This window comes from Macrobrachium nipponense, chromosome 32 (genome assembly GCF_015104395.2).
Source record: "Macrobrachium nipponense isolate FS-2020 chromosome 32, ASM1510439v2, whole genome shotgun sequence".
NCBI lineage: Eukaryota > Metazoa > Arthropoda > Malacostraca > Decapoda > Palaemonidae > Macrobrachium > Macrobrachium nipponense.
This window is the reverse complement of record NC_061094.1, coordinates 32382099-32407259: the sequence shown is the minus strand read 5'-3', so window position 1 is coordinate 32407259 and position 25161 is coordinate 32382099. Positions and strand designations below refer to the sequence as shown.

Sequence of the window (25161 nt, the reverse complement as noted above, 5' to 3'; positions counted from 1 at the left end):
GTGGTATACAAGGAATAGGCATTTGGCTGTTTATGATTACTAAATATGATGAAAAATGAACTTCAGATTAGGTTTCTTGAGCAGTACATGATGCATATGATGTCCTTTATTTCTGGTATAAATGTGGTACATGTATCCCCATAACTTTGATTTTATTTCCGCAAATTGGATGGACCCTTCAAAGCAGGTGTATGGTATTTTGTGTTTGGGACATGAAAATAATTTAAAATAAATCATCTGCTGTATTTTTCAATTTCAGTTTGCAGTCTTTGAACCAGGTACTAGGAATACAGGAACTGCAATAGCTGGACGAAACATTGCAAACCCAGTCGCTATGTTGGTTGCATCTTGTGACATGTTACAACATTTAGGTCTCCACAACCATGCAAATTTGATATTGAATGCAATTGAAAAGACATTAAATGTGGATATGATTCACACTCAAGGTTAGTTCTTATATATATACATATTTTTTTTTATAATAATTACACTTTGATGTTGATATTGTAAATTTACATAAAGGTATATCTTGTTATTTTTCACTTAAGTACTAATCTGCTTGATACATAAAAACCAAGGCTTTTCAGGTTTTTTCCTTTATTAAATGTGAAGATGTTGTGTATATCTGATAGATTTTAATGCATACCATTAGAAAAGGATACAAAACATGATTCTTAACATTTTTATCTGTTCATGTTTCATGATGAAGCTATCATATCAGTGTTTTAACTCTTATTCTTCCTTGTTTGGAGTACTGTTCTTCAGTGTGGTCTTTGGGAGCTGACTCTCATCTGACTCAAGGCGAGCCTGGGGCCACTTGGTAGTCGAAACACCCTCCAGTCTTGTTTTTAATGGTTGGATGGTGTGTTTATATTGTTGCAGTGTAGGTGATTTGTATTGTTTTGTCTGGTCTTTATTTATTCAGTCTATGCTTAGGGCAGGGGCAATTGACTACTTGTATGCTTTGTAGTCACTGTGTTTATCCCTTGCTACAAAGCCCCAGTATTGTAGAGGTCCATCTGGCCAACTAGCCACTCCCTACATACATAAGATGAGCGCTGACCAGAGGCAGTATTTACCTGTAGCAGCTCTCTTATCAGATAAGGAACAACAAGCATTGTTTCAATGCTGTTATTTTCAGTTTTTTTGTACACCACATAATACAATATTTAAGACAAATAAGTTTCATTAAAAGGAAATTAGAAGAGCATACAATGTAAGGAGAAAGTGGATAAAAATAGGCTATGGTTAAAAAAAATTTGTGGAAAGAGTATTATATGTAGAAAATGTAAATTTTTAGTGTGATGGGGTCAGTAGGGATTGTTTGTGGAACCACAAGAGGCTGAGTTAGAAAGATACATTTGATTGGTCATAGGGGATCATTTCTTAGCACAGTGGCATCAGGGAAGCAACCAGAGCAGCTCCTTAATGCCCAGTGCCCACCTTTGAGTTTACCATAGATTTTGGCCTAGAAATCAGATGATTGTTGCAGCAGCTCAGGAGATGCCTGTCACACCATTGGCCAGTGTGGTAGTGGCGGAGGGTGAGGCCCTGAATAGTGTGTATCCTTTTGGATGGCTGCAGGCTGCCATTTAAGGACCAGTGCCCTGCTCTTTCCCCTACTAAATTGATTCATTGTAGCCTATTCACCAGGATTATCCAAGTCTCCCGCCTTGTTGTGGGAGGTGCAAAATGTGCAGTAGAGAGTTTGGGAGTTGATAGGTGACTGGTGACCAGTCATCAGTCCCTCCTCTGGATGGATTTGTCCTTCGAAATCAGTTGAGGATGGAAACTGCACATTCCATGTGAGATTCCATTTCAGAGGGCATCTTCATATGTTCGACAAACTGGAAGGTTGCATTTTCCAGGTACCCATCCATCGACACTAAGAAATTCCTCTGCTTTTTCTATGGGACAGTCTTCCAATTCAGAGCTGTGTGCTTCATACTGTCAGCTGCCCCACAGGTGACACATGGAAACAAAATCAATCAGGTGAAAATTACACTATTTTTTGTTGAGTCTCGCCGTGCTGCGAATAGAAGTTACCATACAGCTGAGAGTAATTACAATAATTCCTAGAAGAGGAAACTTGGAGGAATCACTCGGCCTCATCTTTGGTGGACCAAATTGCATCATCAGTTCTTTGGATCAGTCTCGCCTTCCATTCCACCACTACTATGAACAGATGATGGTAGATTGATTACTGGCTCTAGGGAAAAGGCTGAAATGCTTCATTGAGCTTTGAAGCTAAGCAATCGGCTGAGGATGTCCTTCCCCCTGATACTTGTCATCCTGAACCTATTGTTACAAAATTTGCATTCGCTGTAGGGATGTTAAGAAAATTCTGGATAATCTTGACAGCTGGGGTGGAGATCCTGATGGTTTTTTTTTTTTTTTTTTTTTTTTTTTTCTTTAAAGTTTCTAGTATGTTGTTTCTCAAGTATCTTTGAAGATGAGCGTGAGCTAAGTAGTAATAAAATCCCTGTTCCAAAGTGTGTCATATCTGCAGACTACACTAACTATAGGCCAATGTTTCATCTCCCTGTGTGCTCCAAAAGTGCTAAAAAACCTATTTTTAAGTACTGGAAAACTTATTTTGAAGCCACTATATAAGTACAGTGGTACCCTGACCTACAAGTGAATTAATGTACGAGTTTTCCAAGGTATGAGTTGTCACTCAGTCAATTTTTTGCTTTGTTACACGAGCAAAAAATTGAGGCACAAGCTTGAGATGCCACTACTACGTAGATGGTTTAGTGAGGAAAATTAAGATAAGTAAAGCAGAAAAAGTAAATATGTATCTTTTCCGTGAATCTTTTAAAAAGTTATACATTACTTCACTGTATCCAATAATATAGTATGTATTCTCATATGATTGTATTATAAAATACTAACATATCGGTCAATGTGCGTATTGGTTTGGAAATCAGCTGATGGCGAATACAAGTTTATTTCGCCATATTTAACTCGATTCTGAGTTAATTTTCTTGCTTATAGTTAGCATCAACGAATATCTAGTATCTTGACTTATATGAAACAAGGTCATTTTTTGTTATACGTGTAAAGTCGAAATGTGACTTGAATACATCTCGTTGTGATTGTGAACTAAATTAAATTTTTTTGTTAAGAGATTGCATTGGCTGCATGTTTATTGAGAAAAAAATTGTGATGCCGTTCTTTCAGTCATATCTACAGTTGTGTTTGATAGCATAAGTTTACGGGAGTTTTATCCTTGTTGCCAATGCACAATAATAGTCATTAGCAGCTAGAACAGTTTTCTCAACTTCAGCTACAACTTGTGGTTTAAATTTGTTAACAGTATATTTCCTTGTTGATTTTTTATCTATAGCGAATAAAGTTATTACATAATAATTTCTCAGTCCTATTCTGCATAACATCATTCGTAACATAACTACGGTAATTGTTTACTATCGTACAATGGTTGAAATACAAGTCAAATGGATGTTAATGTTATCCAATTCGGTTGTACTCAGTAATAAAGGTTTTTTCTTCTTCTGCTGTTCATGACTACAATTTACGCAACAAGTATAACCTTAAAACAATACCTTCATCATTCTCTTTTGCTGTTTTTGAACTTGTTTAACTAGAAGATGGGATAAAGTTAGGCTATTGTAATTTAGTTTGTCTCTCCCTTAGGCTATTGTACGTAATTTGCTCTCTCTCACTCCCATAGGCTATTGTAATTTGGTGTCTCTTGCTCCCTGATTGTACGCTGCTGCCTGCACTTGTTGCGAGCAAAATTTGAAAATATTTTCAAAATATCTTATTAGTATTAAAATTGGATTATTGAAAGACGAATGATAGTAACTTGAACGCTACCTGTAATAAAGATAAAGATATGGGGTGGCATATTGAGGGGCTGGAACGGATTAAGAGCATTCAATGGGAAAAATTTATTTGATGTGCGAGCAAATTAAGCTACGAGCTCGGCTATGAAACGAATTATACTCATAGGTCAAAGTACCACTGTGTGGAATCTAAAGGATTGTTAGCTGTATACAAGTGCTGGTTTCTATTTAGTAATTTACAAGGCACTTGTTTATGGGATCTTGAGTGAACCAAGACCTATTGTGTCCAGAGTTCCACAAGGTAGTGTTCTTGGTTCACTATCATTTATTGTGTTAATTACAAGTGAGATGGTTGTATTGGCCTCTAAAACAAGGTTGGTTCAGTATGCCGACAATGCAATAACCTTTTGTTTTTGGGTATTAGTAAAGGTCTCCACTTACAAGAAAAATGAAAGATGCCCTCAGCCTTAACGCGTATCAATATGAATGGTGTAGTCAGTGGGGTATATGAGTGAACTCCAGTAAAACGCCTTCAGCTGGATGGAACTTTGCTAAATGAGTCTGAAGCTTTAAACATTCCAGATGTAGCTTTTGACTCACATCTTACTTTTTAGAAGCATTTAATGAAAGTGTCAGCAAATGCAGCATGAAAGTTAGATTATTGTTGGTAAGGCGTCATATATTTATAACAGTGATAAAAGTCAGTGCAACCTGTTTTAGGGCATCTGTGCTTCCTGTATATTAGAATACTGTTCTCTGGTGTGGATGTCTGCTTCTGCCAGTGACTGATCTATTTTGGATAGAATGGTTTGTGGCAGTAGGTTTCTGTTTCCTAATATGAGCAGTTAGGAATTGGACCATCGACAGCTGATCTTTTATGTCCCTTTTTCATAAGTTGTATTTTAACAACGGTCTTTCATGTTCACAATTGATCCTTGATCTGCTTTTTTCTTGCCGAGAACAATTTGATTCACTGAACAGCATTACTATATACAGTACTATATGTGCCTTGCTGTCAAACTTCGCAGTTCCAAAGGTCCTTTATTCTTCACACCATTGGACTGTGGAACAGTCTCCATGAGGATGTTGTTTAATTGGAACTTCAAAAGTTCAATTGAAGATGCAATGTGTTACTACCCTAATACTGGTCTTGAATTTTAATTCATTTTTATATATTTATTAATGTATGAATATATTTTTTTCTTTTTAGTAAGTGAGATCTTTTTGTATTTCCCTTTACCTTCTCTTCTTCCTAATGTACATCATATTCTTTGGAAGCTTGAATTTCAAGTCAGTGGCCCCTGTGGGCTTATTCCATATGAATAGGATTCATCTTCTAAATAATAATGATTAACTAAGTGAAAATTTAAATTCAACAAATATTTTGCTCCAATCTTTGTCAATTTGGTTTTGATTCCTGACCTTATATAATACCATACCTCTGATATTTTCAGATTTGGGTGGCCAGGCAACAAGCCTGGATATCATACAAAATATAATCAAGTCTATCCAAGAGAGCACAGCATCGGGCAAGTGGTAAAAGAAACATTTCTGATATCTTGCTTGCAGTTTTGCCTGTAAGTGTTAGTAGTACATTATATTATTGTGGTTTTTGGTCTACTATTTTTGTGTAGGGTTGCATATTGTACAGTATATTTTTATGGCTTTTTGGTTGACTATTTTTGTGTTGGGTTGCATGTTTTATTAGTTCTGCTTCATCAAGGTAGAGCATGTATGTATTGACGTGAATTCTGTTGTACTAATTCCTTGTAGGATTATTACTTCATTACAAATTTCCTGTTCATAGCATGTCATGGGTATACTAGCTAATTCTTACTTATTTTGCTTTTTGAAAAATTAGTAACTGATCCTTTTAATTTTGGTATATTTTTCATGCCCATTTACTAGGCAAAGTGATTTTTTTCTTGGTGGTGTAGTGTTGTACAGTGCTTTTGTATTGATAATGTATTCACATCCATATTAACCCTTAAATGCCGAAGGGGTATATTAAAAATCGTCTTCCGTGTGCTGAGGTGGTCTCAGAGTGAGCGTGGAAGCGGAAAAAATATTTTTTTCAAAAAATCACAGCACGCTTAGTTTTCAAGATTAAGAGTTCATTTTTTGCTCCTTTTTTTGTCATTGCCTGAAGTTTAGTATGCAACCATCAGAAATGAAAAAAATTATCATTATCATATATAAATAATGCGATACATGATAGCGCGAAAACAAAATTTCATATATAATTGTATTCAAATCGCGCTATGCGCAAAACGGTTAAAGGTAACGAGTTAATATTTTTTTCGTTGTAATGTACACTAAATTGCAATCATTTTGGTATATAACACATTGTAAAATGATAAAAGCAACACAGAGAAAATATTATCACAAAATAATGCATGAATTCGTAACGCTCTGACGTAAACAAATAATTTTTTCAAAAATTCACCATAAATCTAAATATTGTCGTAGAGACTTCCAATTTCTTTCAAAATGAAGACAAATGATGGAATATTACTATACTGTAAGAGTATTAGCTTACAATTGCAGTTTTCGACCATATCTGACGAGTTAAAGTTGACCGAATGTCAAATTTTTTTATATATTTTTTTTATATGCAATTATTTCGGAAATTAGAAAAGCTACAACCTTAAAATATTTTTCGTTTTATTCTACATGAAATTGCGCACATTTTCATATACAAAAACTCTATGAAATGCCTAATATGAAACAGAGCAAATATTCCGAGAATGGGACGTACGCATTTCGGAGATTTGTGACAGAGAATCCGCACGCTGAGGGAAGGAAAGTTTTTTTTAAATTCACCATAAATCTAAATATTGTGCTAGAGACTGCAAATTTGTTTCAAGATGAAGATAAATGACTGAATATTACTAGACTGTAAGAGTTTTAGCTTACAATTGCGTTTTTCGACCATTTCAGTAGAGTCAAAGTTGACCGAACGTGGTTTTTTTTTCTATTTATCGTGATTTATATGCAAATATTTCAAAAATGAGAAAAGTTGCAACCTTCAATTATATATTGTTGTATTCAACATAAAATTGCGCACATTTTCATATATAAAACTTTATGTAACGGCTAATTTAAAATGGTGCAAACATTACCACAATCGCACGTATGATTTTGTCGGAAGAGTTACCACGCGGACGTAAGGAAAGTTTTTTCATAAATTCACCATAAATCGAAATATTGTGCTAGAGACTTCCAATTTGTTGCAAAATGAAGGTAAATTATTGAATATTACTAGAATATAAGTGTTTTAGCTTACAATTGCGTTTTTCGACCATTTCGGTAGAGTCAAATTTGACTGAAGGTTGAAAATTTGTCACTTATAATTTTTTATATGAAAATATTTCAAAATTGATAAAAGCTACAACCATGGGTTGTTTTTAGTTGTATTATGCATGAAAGTGCGCACATTTCCATATATAAAACTTTATGTAACGGCTAATTTTAAAATGGCGCAAATATTACCACAATCGCATGTATGATTTTTTTCGGAAGAGTTACCACGCGGACGTAAGGAAAGTTTTTTCATAAATTCACCATAAATCTAAATATTGTGCTAGAGACTTCCAATTTGTTGCAAAATGAAGGTAAATGATTGAATATTACTAAAATATAAGAGTTTTAGCTTACAACTGTGTTTTTCAACCATTTCGGTAGAGTCAAAGTTGACCGAAGGTTGAAATTTTGGAACTTATCGTTATTTATATGAAAATATCTCAAAACTGATAAAAGCTACAATCATGAGTATTTTATTGTTGTATTCTACATAAAAATGCGCACATTTTCATATATAATACTCCATGTAACAGCTAATTTAAAATGGTACAAAAATTATGTCAAAGTGACAAAATAATTTCTGAGATGTGTCACAGATACTTTTTAGTGCGGCAAGAAAGAAATTTGCGCTTGCGCGCCTGCGTAACAATTGTAAACAAAACAACGCCTTGATCCGTGAACTCCCAGCATCTCCCAAGGTGTGTGATTCAAGAGTTTTCGGCTGGTAGGCCTAAAAGTATTTTTCCGCGAATTTTTAAAAAAACTTTTGTAAGTCTATGTAAAATACGTCCAGTCGGCACCCGAGAGACAAAAAATGTCGACGTAAAATGCGTCCAGTTGGCGTTTAAGGGTTAATCAGACCATTATGGGGTTCCTTTATTTTGATATTTATCATAGTTGTAGAAAGGGGTTGTCCCAGAACCAAAATTAAGATTAAATTGTATCATCTTCCTTGTAAGTTGATCATCTTAAAGATAGTGGAAATACGAGTTTTAATACTGGGTAATTTGTGGGGTCGGTTCAGCTTGGAGGCATGAGCAGTAGTCATTGAGTTGAAGGTAGTTTCCACAAGAGGAGGCTGCTGAAGGTGAATTATAAGCAGTAACTGTTGGAGTTTAGATTTAGTATTAAAGGTATCTGTTTCTTTTGTCAGCACATTTTCTTTTACTTTTCACACAAGGTTGGGCTCTTGTTCCTGCCTTTGCATCCAATCATTCCCTTGAATGTATTCTCACCAAGCCATATGTCTTCTAATTTGCTACAATTTCACTACTCATTTTCAGGACATTCTTTGGACTATACAAGAGTCCAGAAATCTTATAAAATGGTCTGGTTGAATTACTTTGTCATGGTGATCATGAATCATTGACATGTGGCACAGTGTTGTTGAGCAATTGGCTCAGCACCAATGCTGGATACAACAGCACTATTTTTCTCACAAAATTAACAAACAAAGAGTGCTTATCAACTAGCCCACACATAATGTTTAGTCAGATGTGCAGCATTAAAGTATGGACAGTATGAGATAGTACATTCTTTTTCAAGTATCAGCAGTACGCTTTTAGATAAACATGCTATTTGCAAGGAAACCTTGATAAGCATTTTGAGTGTAGAATAATCCTGATAGATTTTAGTGCTGCTTTCAGTTCAGTAAATCACAAGGCACTTATTTATAAACTTAGAATCTTAGAGTGGATGGATATTATTTAGGATAATTCTATTTTGTAATGATTGGGTTAGCAGTTAATATCAGTACAGCATTATTTTTAAAATACGTATTTTAAATTTCACGCACGACGGGCACAGGCAACAGTGTACAATCAGGTATTGTATGGTATATGATACATTGGCCTGAGAGACTGCAATAGTTACATAAATTCAATGAGCTGAACTCGCTTACTTTCGCTGTGTAGGAAGTAATATTAGTTTAGTGTTCGTTTGCAATTTATTCATGTTTGTAAGTAAACTCAAACACTCGCATTTGTATCAGTATGTCTGCCAAACACCCAAGTGTGTTTCCTGCTGGTAGTGCAAAAAAGAAAAGGCAGTTCATCAATTTGGAGCAGAAAATATAAATTATCAACCAGCATTCCACTGAACAGCCAGTCATTGTAATTGCACGTGACGAGCATCTGTTGCAACCAACGGTATCTACCATTCTTAAAGACAAGAAACAGATACTGGACAGCATCTGCTTCAGTTCCTTTGATGAATTATATTAAAGAAGATAGAGCTTTTGGAAGAAATGGAGCAGTTACTTGTCATATGAATGGAAGGCCAGATACAAAAGCATATGTCACTCAGCCTCTTGACCATTGAAACAAAGACTCACATGATTTTTGATGAACTAAAGAAAGAATATGATGATAACCACACAAAAGTTTTGTAGCAAGTGCTGGATGGTTTTGTCGTTTCAAAAAACGCCATAATTTTCTTAGTGTTAATGCTAAAGGAGCTACTAAATTCAAGTATGCTTTGCATAAGATCGTCATTGATGAAGGATGCTTGACGGAGCAAGTCTTTGATGTCAACAAAAAAGGACTGTATTGGAAGTATATGCCTTAACAGTCCTACATCCATAAAGAAGCAACAACAATTCCGGGGTCTAAGGCATTCAAAGATCAACTGAATTTTGCTCGGGGAAATGTGGCTGGGTATAAACTTAAGCCATTTATCTCCTTGAAAATCTAAAGGCATTAAAGAGAATCAACAAACATACACTTCTTGTGCTTTACCGTCATGGATGATTGCAATGCTGTTTGAAGACTGGTTTGTGTACTGTATTGCTGTATTTCAGAAGTGAAAGATTATCGTAGGGAAAACAACATCTTCAAAATTTTGATGATTTTAGACAATGCTCCTGGCCACTCTCAGCACATCGGAGATATTAACAAACAAACTCTCATACAACCCATGGATCAGAGTGCTGTGGCTACGTTTAGGGCCTATTATCTTTGGAACATGTTTGCTCAGGCTGTTCAGGCTATGGATAATGAGGAGAAAGATCTCAGAACTTTCTGGAAGGAATTCAGTGTTCTGAACTCCATTACAAACATTGGAAAGACATGGAATGAGGTAAAGAAAGAATGGATGAATGGGATTTGGAAAAATCTGCTACGAGAGTATGTGAACTCATTTAAAGGTTTCAATATGAATGAAGAAGTGGAAATTAATAAAAAGGTCTTGACACTTGGGAAAAATTTAGATTGAAATTGATGAGGAAGATATCCAAAAACTTGTAGGTGTGCAAGATGTAGAGCTAACGGCAGAAGATTTAATCTCATTTGCAGAAGAGAGAAACAGAGCAGAAGAGGAAGAGGATATTGAAGAGGCTAAGTGAAAGTTTACAACAAAAGCATTGGCAGAGCTATTTGGCACATTTGAACATGGACTGAATCTTTTAAGTAAAATGGTTGGGAACATGGAACAGTTTGCTAAAGTTGAGAGATCAGTCAAGACACTATTGCATGTTACTGAGCCATTTATGAAGAATGAAAATAACTCGCTATGCAACTGATGATGGAGTACTTTTCCGAGAGAACGACTCCATTGCCATCGTCTACTGCCACCCCTCCCCCCACTTTTGAGCCTCGATCCTCTACATGTCATAACAGCTGTTTCCTTGAAACACCTGAACTAAAGAGGAGCTAGTTGATGATCTTGCAGCTTCACCATCCTCCTCCACTACCAATTTTTAGTTAAACTTAGCCTTGAACAGCCAGACACAGTTCATATTTAATTACCATAAGTCAGTCTGCATTGAACCTGCAGAATTAGCTGATATTAATATTTACTGTACCATATTTGTATATAGTATACTGCAGGCTAGGCCTTTGTATATGTATATGATATGCCATAGTGTACGTTAGGCTAACTCCTGCTAGTGTTATTCAATTTCTCTCTGTGCTGAATTATCATAAGTCAGTCTACATTGAAGCACCTAAATTAGCTGACATTGATAATTATTATATCATATATGTATAGAGTATACTGCATAGTGTAGGCTTGGCTACTATATAAGTATAGATGGTACTGGTTACCCTAGTGTAGGCTAGGCTATAGTATTTGGGATACGATTTTTCCGACAAACAATGGGTTTTTTGGAACCTACCCCATCAAAAGTAGGACAATACCTGAACTTCAAGATATCCTTACAGATAGACAGCAGCTATTTGCTGTGGATGGGATCTTTCATGAACCAAGGCCTATTGTGCCTGGAGTTCCACAGGGCAGTGTTCTTGGTCCACTGTCATTTTTAGTGTACTAGTACATAAACAAGTGGTATAGTTGGCCTGGAAAACAAGATTGTTCAGTATGCTGATGATGCAACACTTGTGGGTGTGGTATAGTCTCCACTTATTAGAACTGAAGCTGCCCTCAGCCTCAATTAGGACATGGACTGCATCAGGGAATGTTGTTGTCATTGGGGTATGAGGCTGAACTCCAGTAAAATGAAAACTATTGATAGCAGATGTCGTACAGATTTCCCACCCCATCCTCCCCTTCAGGTAGATGGATCTTTGCTGAATGAGTCTGAAGCTATAACTATTCTAGGTGTACTTTTTGACTCACCGCTAACTTTTTAGAAACATCTGATGAAAGTTTCAGCAAATGCTGCACAAAAGTTAGGTATTGTTTGTAAGGCCTCATATATTTATAACAGTGCAACCTGTTTTAGGTAATTTTTGTTTCCTTTACTAGAATACTGCTCTTTGTTGTGGATGTCTGCGTCTTTTAGATAGAGTGATTCATGTTGGTAGGTTTCTGTTTCCTAATAGTTGCAGTTATGACTTGAACCATCGACAGATTGTCTCGTTTGTAACTTTTTCATAAGTTGTATTTCAACAAAGATCTTTCACATTCACAACTGATCCCTAGTTCCCTTTATGTGCTGAGAGCAACCAGCATCACTGAACAGCAGCACCAATACAGTCCCCAGTTATCGCCGGGGGTTCCATTCCTGGGGCTGTGCCAATAACCGAAAACCGCCATTAACCGAAACTCAGTGATTTATGGCACCATAATACCGCTTATGGCGCTGATAATCGGTTATGGCGCCATAAGGTGCCTTATGGTGCTGATAACTGGAGACTACCTGTATGCAGTAAATGTGCCTCGCTGGTGAACTTCTCAGTTCCTTAGGTCCTATGTTTCTCGCACTGTTGAACTTTGAAACAACCTCCCAGATGTGCAGTTAGAACTTCAGATTTGTTCCGATACGTAATACAAACCATCGGTCCTTTAACAATAGGAAGTAGCTAGCGGCAGCTGGAACGGTTGTAAGCTTCGAACAAGGGGAGAACGGTAGTTAACTGCTTGTCCGACAGTCGCGCGGGAGGTAAACAAATCACTTTTGCTTTCGGCCGCGGGTGTGAAGGACGTGTTCGTCATATCTCTCTGCCCGCTTCATCGTCGTATGCTTTGTTTATATTGTGTTTTCTACTAATGGTTTGTTTGACTTGAAAATGAAACTGTAAGTACACTGTTTTCATTTTCATTACATAATTATGAACCAACATGGAGCTATCGCCGTAGATGCGGCGATTTCCTCTCTTTTCATGAATTGAACCCTTGAATTATGTCTCGGTGCCGAGGGCGGGCGCGCTCGCGCCGAGTCATGTATTTTGGGCGAAAGTGTGTAATTGAAAAATGTAAGTACTCTTTTCATTATATTTTTGCCCTGTGCGTTCGTTGCCGAGAGCGTGATTGAGCTCGGCACGAGCCTTTTATTTTGTATGATAGAATGCAATGAAAGTGGATTTGCAATTGCAGTATTCTTTTCATTTTCATTTTTTTTTATTTTTTGATTTGCATAAATTTTAATTTGGATCAATTTTCGCTCTTACCCGGGAACTGATCCTTACGATTATTTTCTGTGAAAGTGAAATCGCAAGTGCAGTATTCTGTTTCATTTTCATATATATTTTATGATAGCATCATATTATTATGGATCAAGTTTCCGCTCTTACCCAGGAATTGATCTTTTCCCCTTTAAGTTCTATGAAGTGAATTGCAAGGGCAGTATTCTGTTTCATTTTCATATTACTTTTCACTGCTGTGCGGAGGTAGGGAAGCGAAGGTCTGCCAGGAAGTCATCGGAAAGCTCTCCCGCGACTCCCTTGGTATCCGATTCTTCGTCTTCTTTCCTGCCCCTGTCTCAGCTTCCTCGTTGTATTTTGTATTTGGGGTCTTCCTTGCGTTCGGGGTGGGGCATGTCTTCCCCCCGTGCGTGAGGGAACCCCTCTTACTAATCTATCTGTGCTACTGCAGGTGCTACATCCGTGGGAGACGACCTTGGACAGGTATGGACCACCGCGTCGGCAGGGCGTGCCTAGCATCCACGGGCTGCTGCAGCGTCTAGCGAGGTCTGGGGCGGTCTCCACTACTACCCTCCACGGCCGCTTATGCTGCTCCCCCCTCCCCCCCCGCCTGGTCTACACTCCCCATGCTGTGTCGGTGACGCTGTCTGCCGCTACTAGGGCCGCCGCCGTTACCGAGGGCGGGTGTTGCCGCCGCCGCCTGTTTTCTTCGTGTTGCCTGCCCCAGACTTCCGCTGTTCCAGCAGCTCGCCCCTGGACCGGCCGCCAGTACCCAGGATCCCGCTGGCTGCCGATGATTCTACGAGGCGATCGCTGGGCCTGCCGTACCTGCCGCTGATGTGGTTCCCGCTGCTGGCTTGGCTGTCCCTTCTGGGTCTACCGCTGCCGCTGTTCCTGCCGCTCCTGAGCTGGTTGCTGTTCCTGTCGCTCCTGGTTCCTGAGCCTGTCCATGCTGGTCCTGCCCACGGTGTGTCTTCCCCAGTCCCAGGTCCTTCCGGACAGGTGCAGTCGGGCCGTGTTGCTTCGGCAATAGCCCCTGCTCCGGCCTGGATGGAGGACCTGACGACTGTCCTGCGTGAGCTGACGAGGAAGAGGAAGAAGAGGAAGGTGTCATCTTCGTCTTCATCTTCTGCTGCTGCCTCTTCCCCTTTGACTTCTAAGGCCCATAAGCCGAAGAAGAAGAAGGCTGCCTTCCCTCCTAAGAAGTCTCCTTCGGGAACTTCTAAGGGCCCGTCCCACCCTGGTGGGACGGGGGGTCCTTCTGCTGGTCTTCCTGCTCCTTCGGGAGGGGGGCCCGTCTCCCCTTCCGTAAGGAAGAGATAGACGGGGACCAGAGGAGTACCGGTTAGCACTGGTACTTCCTCGCCTGGTGCTAGCGGCGATGCCGCTACGCCAGGTTCCGGCTCGGTCTCTCGTTCGCGAGAGATGCCGAGTGTGCGTTCTCCCTCGGGAGACCGTGCAGCCAAGTTTCGGCGCCAAGACGTGGCACGGAGCAGAAGGCTGGTGAGAGCCGCTCAGGTGACTCTCGCCAGGCCAGCGGCCGCTCTTGTAGCGACCAGCTGGTAAACCGGGTTTTCCCCCCTAAGAAGGCTACTTCGGGAACTTCTAAGGGCTCGTTCCACTCCCGTGGGACGGGGGGGTTCTTCTGCCGGTCCTCCTGCTCTTTCGGGGACCAGAGGCGTACCGACTACCACCGGTACTTCCTCGCCTGGTGTTTGCGGCGCTGCCGCTACGCCAGGTTCCGGCTCGGTCTCTCGTTCGCGAGAACTTCCGAGTATACGATCTCCCGCGGGAGAGCGTATAGCCAAATTTTGGCGCCAGAGTTCGCTCTACGCCAAGTACGTGGCACGGAGCAGAAGCTGGTGAGAGCCGCTCATGTGACTCTCGCCAGACCAGCGGCTGCTCTCGCAGCGACCAGCTGGTAACCCTGGTAGACGTGACTGTCTGACCAGCCATGAGCTGGCTGGGAAGAGGTTCCCTCGTTGGTGCCAGCCTCGGCTGGTACCAGCGGTATGACGCGCCGCGAGGACACGCACCGGTCTCACCGTGACAGTGGTCTCTGCAGGTCTCCTGACCACCGCTCCCACAGGGACCGGGCGGATAGGGGGACCAGCAGCAGCTCCTCTGCACACGAGATCGGGGCCACTGTTCTCGGTCCAGCCGTTTCCCTGGGAAACGGCTCGACAAGGCCTGCAAAGTGGCGATCGCCTGCAGCCCTCTAAGCCCGCTGGTTCTGCCAGCGAGCGAAAGAGGAGCGTCATGTTTTCCTCTCCCGTGCCTGCAACTTCCTCGGTTTGCACCAGGAAGAGCGAGGCACAGCGGGGTGATTGTGAGGGGCATGCCCCGCACGATCCCGTCACGACGCCGTAAGTACCAGGTACGATCTTCGGACCGACCAGGACGTACGCGCAAGTGGCAGGAGGAATCCGAGAGGGGTCTATCGCAGTTCCTCCTCCTTAAGGGGGAGGTTCTCGGAATGCTCTTGTTCGAGGGGCTTGACGGTCCTACTCTGCAAGATGCTATGACTTCCAAGATCCAGAGGAACTTTGTCGAGGTTATGGCGCTGATTCGTCAGCGCAACGACCTCGGGGAAGGATTGCCGCTCCCACCAGCAGAGCCCACGTCTCTGCTCGAGTCGTTTTGGGGCCCGAGAGGGAACCCAAACCGACGGTGGGTCTGGCGCTATCGGAGCTTGCCGATTCTGTCTTGAACCAGAGTCTCTCGTCTCCGGACAAGAAGGCTCTCTCAGTTCTGGCCGGTCGATCAAGCTACTTCCACTTCCTCTACTGCGACAGCGGCGTTTCTACGTGTCTTCGGACACCATATTTAAATACTCCTTCGGTCCTCCTGAGAGGTTTCGACCTCAACGAGGACTGGAATGAGTCGGAGGACGGTATCGGCTCTCTCCTGTCAGGTGTCGATCAGCCCCACCCAGACGACGTTCACAGTGGCGGCAGACCCTTACCTACAGTGAGAGTTCGTTACCCTCCTCGGGAAAACGTTTTCTCCTGACGATACGTTTTCCCAGACTCTGAGAGGCCATCGCCGCAAGGCGATGGCTGCTCCTACTCTTCTCCAACTGCTAGTTCCACTGGGAAGGCGAGCGAGTATCCAATTCTTTCCACATTCCCTCTTTCCTTACGGCTACGAAGGAAATGGGAGGGATCCTACAGAGATTTCTCTGTAGGATCCCACGTTGGGGACTGCGCTACGGGGGACCTTCGGGTCCTACCTGACGCAAGTCCCGGTCGTTGAGGAGGGATCCTGCCCCATTCTCGATTTCTACGGGAATCGAGAGGACCACCAGCCGATATCGTTTGACGAATTCGGTGGGGGTTTCGCAGAGTGCTTAGAATTCTACGGAATTTCTAGCGCATTCAGTGTGTTCGAGTTTTTTACGATCTCCAAACACTTAGGCGAGACCACAGTCCTGCTGAAAGAAGACTATCTCACAGTAGGCGACCAACCTGGAATAGAGAAGAACAGACGGGAACATCCAGTTTGGCTTGAACTATCGTCTTAGTTATTCTGTTCACCATTGAAGCTTTCCTTCGAGGAAGACTTCTCCTTCACTCTCTTTGATAGAGATCGAAGGTGGTCAATCTCCAATACTTATTTTGTTTTCTTGAAGGAAAGAATTTAGGATGGAGATCGTTGTTCAGAATCCTACAAATATACTACGTATATTAACCTCGCGACATGATTCTGCTAAGCAGTTGAATTGTCCGAGGGGTAGGCGCATATCCTAGTTACACTACGGATTGCGACTTAGACGAGGAGTATTCTAATTGAACTGCAACTCGGGGTTGCCTGCAGCCTCCCAGGAGTTTCCAGTTTCAATTTTATATACTTATGGTTTTGTCACGACAACACCATTTCAGCTTTTGTATTTACCGAAATTCGTTTCACCTAAATATAATTGCTCGAGCATATCTTTTTATGCTCGGTGGTTCTAGCCGAACGCATTCCTTCGTGGAAAGGATTACTTGGCAACTCAGGATGACGAGTCAGCGACAGCTACTGCGTATTGAATTGCCCGAGGCATTTCAGTACCAGTTGCCGCCTCGAGATGCACGGTTGGTTATGTCTTTCTCCCCTGCTTTGATTGAATACCAACCGTATCTCTGCCCAACAATCACAGACTTAAGTCTCTGATTAACGGGGATTCTCGCATACATGAATGACCATCTACTGCTGTGACGCTCGAATTCATCGCCTTCAGTATTGCGAGAATTTACAACAGAGATATCTCTTCGACTTTCATCTTTCTGTTTACCGCACGGTAACAGAATTCTGTAATAGTCTCTTGCTGCAGAGCACTGTGATAATGCGAATGATTTTTGCGGAATCTGAGTTTTTGTACAAGTAACTTACCCAGCAGATATATACTTAGCTATAGACTCGGTCGTCCCGACAGAATTTCAAAACTCGCGGCACACGCGACAGGTAGGTCAGGTGATCCACCATTCCCGCCGCTGGGTGGCGGGGTCTGGAACTATTCCCATTTTCTAAGCCATAATTTCTCTGTCGGTTGAACGGACAACACCTATTGTTCGTTCCTCCATCTTGGATTTCTACTCGTTTGCCGAGAATTTGGATTGGTTTTTGGGTGACGTATTCTGTTTTATCTCTGGCTTGGCATACGCTTATTGTGGACTGTTTTTCGACTTGGTTTTGACTACTCTTTCACGATGTCTGACGCTAAGGCTTCACCTATGTTTAGAGTTTGCAGTAGGGAAGGTTGTAAGGTTAGGCTGCCTAAATCGGCATTAGATCCTCATAGTATTTGCGCTAAATGCAGGGAGAATGAATGTTCTTTTAATAACACCTGTGTTGAATGCGAGAACCTTACGGAGCTTGAATGGAAAGACTTATCATCATATGTTAGGAAGCTTGAGAGAGATAGAGTGAGAAAGGCTTCAGCTAGGTCATCTAGTAGATCTTGCTCTTTAGAACAAGAAGTTAACTCTCCTACTAACGATTTTCCCTTAGCCTCAGCTGCTTCTCCCTGTTCTGAATCCAAAGATTCTTCGTCAGAGAGGGAAAATGTTATAGCTTCAATTAAGAAACTTCAAGCTCAGCTACGAGCTCTAAACCAAGGTAAGAGTGGTGATAGTGACTTGTGCAGTGTCCCCAGTGCAGTGGAGGGGCATCTGACCGGTTCCTCATTGCTCCTAGGCCTAGACCGCTTCCAAACTCCCAGGACCAGGGGAGGAGGAATGTCGAAAGCCGCAGGGAGGATGCAGAACATCCCCAACGGTCAGGCGTCCCTTCGGCAGATCCTGTTGTAAAGTCCCAGGCTGCCTCGGATTGCCGCAGAAAAGGCGTCCTAAGGGAGTGTTTTTCGGCCTCAGACTCTTCCTCTCCTAAACGAGGATGGAGTTCGGCCTCTCTTTCGCGCCCTTTGAAGAGAGCCTGGAAGGCGCCTAAAGGAGACGCGGCTGATTCCAGCCCAGAGCGTTTTCCCGAGGATTGGCCTTCGGGACCTAAGAAGACTAAACAAGAGGAGCCTTCTCTTCAGGATCCTACGAAGAAGTTTTTGTTTAATCTGCAAGAGCAGTTAGCTTCTCTAGTAAGCTCCTTTGCTAAGGACTCGACAAGGAGGAAAGATGTTTCGCTCCCTGTTAAGAGTTCCTCTAAGCGCCCCTCTTCGTATAGGAGAGAACCCTCACAATCTCCAGGGCGTTTATCGCCTTCGTCGAGAGACTCGTCTGATAGGAGTTGTTCTCCTGAGAGAAGAGTTCTTTCGCCCTATAGGCTGTCTTCCCCGAAGCGCCCTCTGAGACGCTGCGAATCGAGCAGAAGTCTCGATCTGTTTAGGTTTAAGGAACCGGAAAACCGATTTAAGTATCAGGATCCTTTGGGTCTGCAGGACCAGGAGCCAGACAGGCGCAAAGAGGCAGCAAGACGCAAGAAAGGGCGTCAAGAGCCTCTCAGACCACAGGATTCAGACGTCAGGATTCTGCTAGAAGGCAGGAATCAGGACCGCCATGAGCCAGGACGCCATGAGTCAGGACGCCATGAGTCAGGACGCCATGAGTCAGGGCGCCAGGAGTCAGGGCGCCAGGAGTTAGGACGCCAGGAGGCAGGACGCCAGGAGTACGTTAGGCGTCAAGAGTTAGGGCGCCAAGAGCCTGTTAAGCGTCATGAATCAGGACGCGGGGATCTTTTCAAGCGCCCTGAATCAGGGCGCCAGGAGCCTAGCAAGCGCCACGAACCTGGCGAACCTAGACAACAAGAGTCTAGTAGGCGCAAGAGTGTTTCCGACATGCAGGAGCCTCACTCTTCGTATAGAAGTGCTAATGTTCAGCACTCCCCTTCTCGGGAAAGGAGTTCTTCTCCCGGGAAGAGCCAGATCACTCCCAAACGGTCTCCTTCTGTGGATCAGTTGGACCAGGTATCGGAAGACGACGAGCCAGTAGATGTAGCAGTTTCTGACTACAAGAGACTTTCTCTTTTGCTGCTAAAGGAGTTCGGAGACTCCCTTCATCCTGCTGACCCTCCTTCACCAGGATCGTTGATGTCTAGCACAAAAGCTCTCAAGTCGTCTTCCTTCGTCAAGATGCGCCCCGCTCTTTGTATGAAAAAGGCATTAAAGACTTTTTCAGAGTGGTTGACTTCCAGAAGGGAAGCGGGCAAGACAGTTTTTTCCTGCCCTCCTTCCAAGTTAACAGGCAAACCAGGAAGGTGGTACGAGACCAAAGAACCTATGGGGTTAGGCCTTCCTTCTTCCGCAGATGCGGATTTTGCTTCCTTAGTGGACTCTTCTAGGAGGAAGTCTTTGCTGTCTGCTAAGGCAACTTGGGGCATGTGTGAGCTAGACCACCTTCTAAAGGGCCTCTTTAAAACCCTAGAAGTCTTCAATTTTATGGACTGGGCTTTGGGAGCGTTAGCTAAGAGAGCTCAGGACACTGACTTTGTTTCCATGGAGGAACTTTCGAGCGTCCTGGCTTGCCTGGACAGAGCGGTCATGGACGGTTCCGTAGAAGTTGCCTCTCTTTTTGGAACGGGAGTCTTAAAGAAGAGATCGGTCTTTAGCTCTTTTCTAGCAAGAGCAGTATCACCTTTGCAAAGGACATCTCTTCATTTTGCACCGTTATCCCAGCACCTATTTCCACAGGAGACTGTTAGAGAGGTTTCTAAATCTCTTACGGAGAAGGCAACTCAGGATCTCCTCACGCCCTCAGCCAAGAAGTTTAGGCCGGCAGTGCCTATAGAGAAAAAGAGAGACCCTCTTTTGTACAGCCCTTTCGAGGTGCCTCCTCTTCTAGAGCCCCTCTTAGAGGTCGCAGACCAGATAGAAGGAGTAGACCATCTAGAAGGTCCTTCGGGAAGTCTAGATGAGCAGGGAGTCCTCCAGACGAAAGTAGGCGCCAGACTACTCCACTTTGCCAAAGTCTGGGCGCAGAAGGGAGCGGACTCTTGGTCCCTCTCTATCCTGAAAAAAGGATACTTGATCCCCTTCAGGGAAAATCCTCCCTTGACGACAACTCCAAGGGAGTTGACTGCAAGATACTCGGATCCGGTCCGAAAGCTTGCTATTTTGCAAGCAGTGGAACAGATGATTTCCAAGGAAGCGGTAGAACTGGTTCAAGATCTCCAGTCTCCAGGATTCTACAATCGGCTATTCCTGGTACCGAAAGCATCGGGGGGATGGAGACCGGTTCTAGACGTCAGTGCCCTGAATTTCTTTGTATTGAAGAAGAAATTTTCATTATGGAGACGTCTTCCTCTGTTCTATCTGCTCTTCGTCCAGGGGACTGGATGGTGTCCCTGGACCTTCAGGATGCGTATTTCCATGTGCCAATTCATCCGGCAGCAAGGAAGTATCTGAGGTTCATGTTCCAAGGGAAAGTGTTCCAGTTCCGAGCGATGTGCTTCAGACTTTCGACTGCCCCTCAAGTCTTCACGGACATCATGAAGAATGTAGCTTATTGGCTACATCTGGAAGGGATCAGGATCTCGTTATATCTGGACGATTGGCTAATAAGAGCCCAATCGGAGAAAAAATGTCTGGAGGACCTATTAGTTACTCTAAATTTGACAAAGTCCCTAGGACTTTTAGTAAATCGCGAGAAATCCATGCGATATCCCCAGAAGAGTATTGTCTATCTGGGGATTCAGATGGATTCTCGGGATTTTCTAGCGTATCCTTCGCCAGGAAAAAGGAGAGAACGCTGCTTAGAAAAGGTGGCAGTCTTCTTAAGGAAAGAACATTGTTCCGCGAGGGAATGGATGAGCTTACTGGGACCCTCTCCTCGATGGAACAGTTCGTTTCCTTAGGAAGACTACACCTACGACTCCTTCAATTTATCTGAAGGAGAAGTGGGATTGGAAGTCCAACAATCTAGGAGATACATTTCCAATCTCGAAAGGGATCAAGGAGAATATCCGTTGGTGGTTAGATCCACAGAAACTAAGCAAGGGAATCTCCCTTCGCTTACAGAACCCTCGCCTAGCGTTGTTTGCAGACGCCTCAGATTCAGGGTGGGGAGCGACCCTAGGTTCGGAAGAAGTGTCAGGCACTTGGGAAGGAGAACAAGTGTCCTGGCACATAAACAAGAAAGAACTAACAGCCATTCATCTAGCTTTAGTTCATTTCGAGGAACAGGTCTCAGGTCTGGGGATTCAGATTCACTCGGACAACACAACAGCCCTCGCTTATATAAAGAAACAAGGGGGGACGCATTCCTTTTCCCTGTACGAATCAGCAAAGGATCTGCTGATTTGGGCTCAGGAAAGGAAGATCTCTCTCCTCACAAGGATTGTGCAGGGAGAGAAAAATGTCCGGGCAGATCTGTTAAGCAGAAAAGAACAAGTCCTACCCACGGAATGGGACTCTCAATCCTCAGATTTGCCAACAACTTTGGCATCTGTGGGGAAGGCCCAATATAGACCTGTTTGCGACCAACAAGAATCACAGATTAGAGACCTATTGCTCCCCGATCTCGGATCCACAAGCAGTAGCAGTAGACAGCTTTCTGCTAGATTGGACGGGCTTGGACGCATACGCTTCCTCCTTTCAAGATAGTAGGGGAAGTATTGAGAAAGTTCGCTTGCTCGGAAGGAACAAGAATGACCCTCATCGCTCCCTTCTGGCCAGCTCTCGATTGGTTCACAGAGGTGCTGGAGTGGTTAGTAGATTTTCCAAGATCGCTTCCACTAAGGAACGATCTTCTCAAACAACCCCACTTCGACAGGTTTCACAAAAACCTCCCCGCTCTAAGTCTGACCGCCTTCAGACTGTCGAAGGACTTGTCAGAACAAGGGGCTTTTCACGAGAAGTGGCGAAGGCTATTGCAAGAGCCAGAAGAGTCTCCACCTCTAAAGTATATCAGTCGAAGTGGGAGTTGTTTAGAAGATGGTGTAAGGGAAAGAAAATATCCTCTTCCAGTACTCTGTAACTGAAATCGCAGAGTTTCTAATATATTTGAGAAAAGACTGTAACCTGGCAGTTTCAACAGTGAAGGGTTACAGAAGTATGCTGGCCTCCAGTGTTTTCGACATAGAGGAATAGATCTGACGAATAATAAAGATCTTCATGACCTTATAAGGTCTTTTGAGACCACGAAAGAACATGTAATCAAGAAGCCTAGCTGGAACTTGGATGTGGTCCTCAAGTTCCTAATGTCGGAAAAATTTGTACCGTCTCACGCAGCTTCGTTTAGAGGACTTAACGAGAAAGTCATTATTCCTTTTTGCGTTAGCAACAGCCAAGAGAATTAGCGAGTTGCAAGCTTTGGAAGGTAAAGTGGGGTTTAAGAAGGATTCAGCGATTTGCTCCTTTAGACCATTTTTTCTAGCAAAAAATGAAAATCCCTCAAAAGCCTTGGCCAAGAAGCTTTGAGATAAAAGGACTATCTCATTAAACAGGGAGAGAAACTAGAAAGGACTTTGTGTCCCAGTCAGGGCACTCAAGTTCTACCTGGAGAAGAAGAAGTTGCTGAAAGGTACAGAAGAAAGTCTTTGGTGCTCTGTAAGAGATCCGAAAAGATCGATTTCTAAGAACGCCCTTACATACTTCATAAAAGATGTAATAAGGGAAGCTCACCTTAAGTGCGATGAAGAGCATCTCAAGGTTCTCAGAGTGAGAGCTCATGAAGTGAGAGCCATAGCTACGTCTATGGCATTTCACAAAACATGGTCTCTTCAGGCTCTTATAGAGTCGACGTTTTGGAGATGTAATTCTGTGTTCGCCTCGAATTACCTAAGAGACGTTAAAATTTTGTACGAAAAAGTGCTTTGCTCTGGGAGCGTATGTTTCGGCGAATTCAGTGCTGGGAGAAGGGGCTGAGGCTAATCCTTCCTAATTTAGTTTAGTGCTTAAATTACTTTTTATTGGTGGTTGTTTTTATTGGTTAATTGTCAGAGGGAATAGGGAACCCTCTTACAATTCATAGATTATGACAATACTAACATGGTCAGGTGATCGGGATTGGCTTCAGTGCTCTTTGTGATTTTTTAATAACCTTAACTCTGTCATGTAAGAGGGCGAGTCTCCATTGATATGACAAAAGGTCAAGGCTCTACCATGTAAGTGGGTCAGCCCCCATTGGTACGATCCAGTATAGGCTCTGTCGAGCGGGCTAGCCCCCATTGACACGATCCAAAGAGTTATTCAACCATAGGTTCATTCCTCGTTGAAACTCTTGAGGCAGGCAGACTCATCGACAGTAGTCATGAAGTCTTCAGCCCAATCAGGTAGGAACTATGGATTATGTTATCCAAGAACATAGGTTGTTTTTTCCCTGTTTTTTTAATGTATTTTAGTTTAAGTATTATTTTGTTTTTAGCTGTCTCTGTTGCCCGCCACCAAGGGTGCCAATCAGCTAAGTATATATCTGCTGGGTAAGTTACTTATACAAAAATGATATTGTTAAGATACAATAAAGTTTTGTACATACTTACCTGGCAGATATATACGATTAATGGCCCACCCATCCTCCCCTCAGGAGACAGGTGGAAGAGAAATTATGGCTTAGAAAACGGGAATAGTTCCAGACCCCGCCACCCAGCGGCGGGAATGGTGGATCACCTGACCTACCTGTCGCGTGTGCCGCGAGTTTTGAAATTCTGTCGGGACGACCGAGTCTATAGCTAAGTATATATCTGCCAGGTAAGTATGTACAAAACTTTATTGTATCTTAACAATATCATTTCTCAAAATATCTCTTATTCGTAGGTGTGCAATTATTCATTGTTCACCCCGGATTAGCAGATGTATTGAAAGACATCGCCTACTCCCACACCTGCCAGCTCTACTTCCAAACGTTCAGCCCATGAAAAGCAGTTCTTCAGGCGGCTCTCCCCTGTGTTTCATTACTGAAGAACGCCCCGCTTTCATTGCAACTACGACTTCTCACCGGACAGCAATGAAATAGCGGTTAGCGTTTTCAGTCATTTGTAAGCACAGGTTATGAATCTTGAGAATCCTTCTCTCGATTCGTCTGTGAAGACGTAGGTTGCATTCAATGTCTACCTTCGTCTTCAACGGCACAGTGATGTTTCTCCTTAGCTGAGATTCAACAACTATGAGAATGTCTTGCCTTCAGGGACCTCGGTCTCTAGAAGGCAATTGACTTTCGCCTGTTGGGCACATGCCTTAAGAGAATAATCACCTCACCGTCCGGCATAGGTGACAAACAAATACACTTTGTTTGGTCTCTCGGCATAACCCTTTTAAGGGCGAAAGTCACGTGACTTACTCGGATGCTTGGACAACTTGCCTCCTACCGAACGCAGTCAGTCGGCAGCTGTCAGAGCGCCCGAGTCAGTTACGAACTACGCTGTTGACTTAGTTCGGTTGTTACAGAGCAATCATTACTTCATCTTAATAGCTTGTCACAGTACCCATACCATCGACACCCACCATGGAGTGTCGGTGTCCTATCCACTACTGAGAACTTCGCTGCATGGGGATAGGAGGATGCAAGACTCTTCGTTGCAGACGGACAGACCAGTATGGGTACTGGACATCACAGAAGTCGAGAAGAGGGATAGGTCATGCGACTATTCCCTTCTTTTCCTCTGAGGAAACTGCATGACTTCTCCTGCGAAGTCAAGCATCCAGGGGATGGGGATCCGTGACGCTCGATTTCGTACCGAACTTCGTAGCGAAGACTCAGAACCCTTCGGTCCCTGACGATCGGTTCGAGTCGTTCACAATCCCCTCCCTAATGGACTTCACCGCCTTCGATGCGAAGGAGATGCTGCTTTGTCCGCAAGAACTT

General features: G+C 43.0%; 1 long non-coding RNA gene across 1 annotated transcript in view; it reads left to right on the top strand.

The window, feature by feature from the left end:
• The first annotated feature begins 237 nt into the window (after positions 1-237).
• Positions 238-25161, top strand: part of LOC135207321 (uncharacterized) — a 55080-nt gene continuing 30156 nt past the window's right edge. Inside the window, exons 1-2 of the long non-coding RNA XR_010312952.1 lie at positions 238-446; positions 5264-5386. This is a non-coding gene — a long non-coding RNA (uncharacterized LOC135207321). The remainder of the gene's footprint in view (positions 447-5263; positions 5387-25161) is intronic.